Here is a 5,132-nt window from a genome sequence, read left to right as displayed (position 1 = left end):
TCGAAATACGCCGATATCGTGCCCGAATCGGCCCCGTTTCGCTTCGCCGGAGTGCCAGCACTCGCTCGGCCAAAGACGACGAACATCCGAGCGACGGTTCCCACTATTGCGTACGCGTCGCGAACCCCGCCCCGGCAGACGCGGTTTGCCGTACTCGTGCGGCGGTGGCCGGCGGGCACGTCGAAAGACGCCGATATCGTGCACGAATTGGCGCTCCTTGGCTTCACCGGAGTGCCAGCACTCACTCGGCCAAAAACGGCGAACATCCGAGCAGCGGTACCCACTTAGCCGTCGGCATCCCGAACTCCGCGCCGGCTGACGCGGTTGCCGAGCTCGTGCGACTAGCGACCGCGAACGCGTCTCGCGACGCCGCTTTCGTGCGCGGCTCCCATTGCGACCTGGGTTACCCGAGCTCGACCAGCAAAAAAGAAGGTCGAAAATTTTTTTTTTTTTTCTGCGTCTGCCGGGGTGCCCCTATAATAGCAGCGATAAGCACCCAGACCGCCGTGTGTCGCTCGCCCCGGCTGACGTGGTTTTTCGTACTCCTGCAGCGGTCGCCGTCACGCACGTCCAAATACGCCACTTTCGTGGGCGCATTCGCGCTCTTTCGCGTCGCCGGAGTGCCAGCACTCACTCTGCCAAAAACGGCCAACATCCGAGCGGCGGTTCCCACTTTTGCGTCGGCGTCGTAAACCCCGCCCCGGCAGACGCGGTTTGCCCTACTCGTGCGACGGTCGCCGGCGAGCGCGTCGAAAGACGCCGATATCGTGCGCTAATTGGCGCTCCTTGGCTTCTCCGGAGTGCCGCCACTCACTCCTCCAAAAACGGCGAAGATCCGAGCGGCGTTCTCCACTTTCGCATCGGCGTCCCGAACTCCGCCCGGGCTGACGCGGTTTACCGTACTCGTGCGACGGTCGCCGGCGGGCACGTCGAAAGACGCCGATATCGTGCCGTAATCGGCCCCGTTTGGCTTCGCCCGTGTGCCAGCACTCACTCGGCCAAAAACGGCGAACATCCGAGCAGCGTTTCCCACTTTCGCATCGGCGTCCCGAAGCCCGCCCCGGCAGACGCGGTTTGCCCTACTCGAGCGACGGTCGCCGGCGATCACGTCGAAAGGCGCCGAATTCGTGCACGAATCGATGCTTCTTGGTCTCGCAGGAGGGCCGCCACTCACTCCTGCAAAAACGGCGAAGATCCGAGTTGCGCTTCCCACTTTTTCGTCGGCGTCCCGAACTACGCCCCGGCTGACGCGGTTTACCGTACTCGTGCGACGGTCGCCGGCGGGCACTTCAAAATACGCCGATTTCGTGGGCGCATTCACGCTGTTTCGCTTCCCCGGAGTGCCAACACTCACTCTGCCGAAAGCGGCGATCATCCGAGCGGCGGTTCCCACTTTTGCGTCGGCTTCGCAAACGGCGCCCCGGCAGACGCGCTCGTGCGACGTACTCGTGCGACGGTCGCCGGCGAGCACGTCGAAAGACGCCGATATCGTGCTCGAATCGACCCCGTTTCGCTTCGCCGGAGTGCTGCCAGTCACGGCGCAGAAAACGGCGAACAAGTGTTTTTTTTTTTTTTTTCCTAGAATTTGTGTTATAGAAGGCACATTTGATATCGGACGATAATTTTCAACTTTATCACGCGCACCGATTTTCGTGTAGAGGTTTGCAAGTTTATGGGAATTTCTCCACTTGGAATAATGCGATTTAGTAGTACTACGAGAACTTCATGGATGTACTCAAGGGTACGGGGCAAGTCAGTTACGTCAACACCTGCAGATTTTTTACACTTCAAACTGAAAATTGTTGGTTGTGAGTCCTCGTGTGATATTAAAGGCCGATTCGCTAACACATAGAACAAAGAAAGAAAGGAAGAAAAAACGCCCGCGCTCGCTCAAGAAACCTGGGTTCGCAACAAGTGGCAACAACAAGCAACCGAGCGAGTGCGCCAAAACCCGTGGCGGCCGAACAAACGCGAAGTCCCAACCGCGTCAGCCGGGGCGGCACGGGACAGGAAAAATCACTTCAGCCGGGGCGGCGGGGCACCGAATAAACCTCGTCACCTCGTCGCAGGATAAAAGAGGAAACAAAAAGTCTAAACAGCGTCTGCTGGAGCGAATGCGTAATAAAACAACAACAACAACAAAAAAAAAAAAACACCCGCGCTCAAGAAGTCTGCAATCACCACAAAAGGCGACTGTGACCGAGCAGCGTCAGCCGGGGCCGTGCGGAAACGGAAAAACCGCGACTACCGGGGCGTCGAGGCACCGAAAAATCCACTTCAGCCGCGGCGAAAAAAAAAAACAAAAAGAAAGACGGAGGGGGGGGGAACCACGTCTGCCGGGGCGAAGGAAAAAAAAAAACGCGTCTGCCGGGGCGAGCCCGGGTGCGGCACCACCGGGAAAACTGTGGCAAACAGACATGGCGATCGAGTGAGTGGGCCGCCAGCCAGGCTCAGCCAAAAAGTGCAAAGTCCGAACTGCGTCAGCCGGGGCGGCAAAAACCACGTCAGCCGGGGCGGCGCAAAAAACCGCGTCTGCCGGGGCGGCACGAAACCGCGTCAGCCGGGGCGGCGCGAAAACTGCGTCAGCCGGGGCGAAAGAAAAAAAAAAAAAAACGCGTCTGCCGGGGCGAGCCCGGGTGCGGCACCACCGGGAAAACTGTGGCAAACAGACATGGCGATCGAGTGAGTGGGCCGCCAGCCAGGCACAGCCGAAAAGTGCAAAGTCCGAACCGTGTCAGCCGGGGCGGCAAAAAACCGCGTCAGCCGGGGCGGCGCAAAAAACCGCGTCTGCCGGGGCGGCACGAAACCGCGTCAGCCGGGGCGGCGCGAAAACTGCGTCAGCCGGGGCGAGCCCGGGTGCGGCACCACCGGGAAAACTGTGGCAAACAGACATGGCGATCGAGTGAGTGGGCCGCCAGCCAGGCTCAGCCAAAAAGTGCCAAGTCCGAACTGCGTCAGCCGGGGCGGCAAAAAACCGCGTCAGCCGGGGCGGCGCAAAAAACCGCGTCTGCCGGGGCGGCGCGAAAACCGCGTCTGCCGGGGCGGCGCGAAAACTGCGTCAGCCGGGGCGAAAGAAAAAAAAAAACGCGTCTGCCGGGGCGAGCCCGGGTGCGGCACCACCGGGAAAACTGTGGCAAACAGACATGGCGATCGAGTGAGTGGGCCGCCAGCAAGGCTCAGCCAAAAAGTGCTAAGTCCGAACTGCGTCAGCTGGGGCGGCAAAAAACCGCGTCTGCCGGGGCGGCACGAAACCGCGTCAGCCGGGGCGGCGCGAAAACCGCGTCTGCCGGGGCGGCACGAAACCGCGTCAGCCGGGGCGGCGCGAAAACTGCGTCAGCCGGGGCGAGCCCGGGTGCGGCACCACCGGGAAAACTGTGGCAAACAGACATGGCGATCGAGTGAGTGGGCCGCCAGCCAGGCACAGCCGAAAAGTGCTAAGTCCGAACTGCGTCAGCCGGGGCGGCAAAAACCGCGTCAGCCGGGGCGGCGCGAAAACCGCGTCTGCCGGGGCGGCACGAAACCGCGTCAGCCGGGGCGGCGCGAAAACTGCGTCAGCCGGGGCGAGCCCGGGTGCGGCACCACCGGGAAAACTGTGGCTAACAGACATGGCGATCGAGTGAGTGGGCCACCAGCCAGGCTCAGCCAAAAAGTGCTAAGTCCGAACTGCGTCAGCCGGGGCGGCAAAAACCGCGTCAGCCGGGGCGGCGCAAAAAACCGCGTCTGCCGGGGCGGCACGAAACCGCGTCAGCCGGGGCGGCGCGAAAACTGCGTCAGCCGGGGCGAAAGAAAAAAAAAAAAAACGCGTCTGCCGGGGCGAGCCCGGGTGCGGCACCACCGGGAAAACTGTGGCAAACAGACATGGCGATCGAGTGAGTGGGCCGCCAGCCAGGCACAGCCGAAAAGTGCCAAGTCCGAACTGCGTCAGCCGGGGCGGCAAAAAACCGCGTCAGCCGGGGCGGCGCAAAAAACCGCGTCTGCCGGGGCGGCACGAAACCGCGTCAGCCGGGGCGGCGCGAAAACTGCGTCAGCCGGGGCGAGCCCGGGTGCGGCACCACCGGGAAAACTGTGGCAAACAGACATGGCGATCGAGTGAGTGGGCCGCCAGCCAGGCTCAGCCAAAAAGTGCCAAGTCCGAACTGCGTCAGCCGGGGCGGCGCAAAAAACCGCGTCTGCCGGGGCGGCGCGAAAACCGCGTCTGCCGGGGCGGCGCGAAAACTGCGTCAGCCGGGGCGAAAGAAAAAAAAAACGCGTCTGCCGGGGCGAGCCCGGGTGCGGCACCACCGGGAAAACTGTGGCAAACAGACATGGCGATCGAGTGAGTGGGCCGCCAGCAAGGCTCAGCCAAAAAGTGCCAAGTCCGAACTGCGTCAGCCGGGGCGGCAAAAAACCGCGTCTGCCGGGGCGGCACGAAACCGCGTCAGCCGGGGCGGCGCGAAAACCGCGTCTGCCGGGGCGGCACGAAACCGCGTCAGCCGGGGCGAGCCCGGGTGCGGCACCACCGGGAAAACTGTGGCAAACAGACATGGCGATCGAGTGAGTGGGCCGCCAGCCAGGCACAGCCGAAAAGTGCTAAGTCCGAACTGCGTCAGCCGGGGCGGCAAAAACCGCGTCAGCCGGGGCGGCGCGAAAACCGCGTCTGCCGGGGCGGCACGAAACCGCGTCAGCCGGGGCGGCGCGAAAACTGCGTCAGCCGGGGCGAGCCCGGGTGCGGCACCACCGGGAAAACTGTGGCTAACAGACATGGCGATCGAGTGAGTGGGCCACCAGCCAGGCTCAGCCAAAAAGTGCTAAGTCCGAACTGCGTCAGCCGGGGCGGCAAAAACCGCGTCAGCCGGGGCGGCGCAAAAAACCGCGTCTGCCGGGGCGGCACGAAACCGCGTCAGCCGGGGCGGCGCGAAAACTGCGTCAGCCGGGGCGAAAGAAAAAAAAAACGCGTCTGCCGGGGCGAGCCCGGGTGCGGCACCACCGGGAAAACTGTGGCAAACAGACATGGCGATCGAGTGAGTGGGCCGCCAGCCAGGCACAGCCGAAAAGTGCCAAGTCCGAACTGCGTCAGCCGGGGCGGCAAAAAACCGCGTCAGCCGGGGCGGCGCAAAAAACCGCGTCTGCCGGGGCGGCACGAAACCGCGTCA

This window comes from Rhipicephalus microplus, unplaced genomic scaffold (assembly GCF_043290135.1).
Source record: "Rhipicephalus microplus isolate Deutch F79 unplaced genomic scaffold, USDA_Rmic scaffold_229, whole genome shotgun sequence".
NCBI lineage: Eukaryota > Metazoa > Arthropoda > Arachnida > Ixodida > Ixodidae > Rhipicephalus > Rhipicephalus microplus.
Note: the sequence above shows the minus strand (reverse complement) of the source record.